This window comes from Pteropus alecto, unplaced genomic scaffold (assembly GCF_000325575.1).
Source record: "Pteropus alecto unplaced genomic scaffold, ASM32557v1 scaffold39, whole genome shotgun sequence".
NCBI lineage: Eukaryota > Metazoa > Chordata > Mammalia > Chiroptera > Pteropodidae > Pteropus > Pteropus alecto.
This window is the reverse complement of record NW_006443568.1, coordinates 13,748,905-13,750,152: the sequence shown is the minus strand read 5'-3', so window position 1 is coordinate 13,750,152 and position 1,248 is coordinate 13,748,905.

Sequence of the window (1,248 nt, the reverse complement as noted above, 5' to 3'; positions counted from 1 at the left end):
GGGCTAGACAAATCCTCAGCATTACTATATGACTTCAAGGGAGGGGGGAAAGACTCCCCTAAATTTTACTTAAACTGCTCACCAACCTGGGTTAAGTGAGCCAAACTGATGCGATTTGGAAAGTTAAAGCAATGTGACATTTCTTTCTTTTTTTTTTCCGATGTGACATTTCTTGTACTCGAGTATCGTGGGAGAAATCATACTTATGACTCCCCCTCTTCTTCCTTATCCCCATCATCTTCATTATCACATTTCCCAAGTCTAGACTAGTCAATGTTAAATCACGCCATGAGTGACACATGACAGCCAAGCTCGGGCCCATCCCTTTCTCATTTTTTTCTCACTGAAGGTCACCTTGTTATACTTTGATGTTAGACAGAAAACATTTCCAGATCAAGATCTGAATTAGTTTGTCAATCAAGTCCTTAGCTGCTGAGATACTGGAACAAAGGTGATCCAAAAACAGATGAAAGAAAATAAGATAAGTGACTTCAAATGTTAACCAAAGGCTGGCGGAAAAATCAATCAGCAAATAAGACAACATGGCATAAGATCTGCAAGATACAGTTTTAGAGTTCCAATACGAGAGAAGGGTCCGTCCGATCAGGGCAGGCTGACCCACAGAACTAGGCTCTGTGTCACACCTAGGAATGGAGGGATTGCCTAATTAATAATAAAACGGACCAAGGGGCACAGTATAAACAGTCGTTACCATTCACTAATAAATGTTTATTGAGCATTTCTTGCATGCAAGGTTTTGTTCTGGTACAAAAACAAATCAGATATGTAGCCTCTCCTCTAAGATTTTGGCCCTAAAGAGGAGATAAATAGGTGCAGAAATAACTTTAACTCTCAGTAGAAAGTGATGGGTGGCATAGGAGAGGTAGAAATAAAATTCTATAGTATTTGTTTTAAAGATGTTTCAGAATATTAAAACAAAATTAGTCAGATAAGATAAGATGTTCTTCTGGGTCTGGGTTAATGAGAGACAGAGTTGAAAGTTCATTACAAAAACTACTTATATGAGAAGGGAATAAATATTATTTAATGACCTTGCCTCCCAAACCCAAATCTAATGTCAGCTAAGAACTCAAGAAATAGGTAAGGAGAACAAGGGAATCAAAATGCAAGTGGCATTTGAGGCAATTTCCACGCAGGTAGAGCTTCAGGTGATAATCTTAGCAGACATGGATGGGTTCATGGGGAGGGACTTAGCATAAGAACGGCCATGTAGGCCTTAGTGCAGTA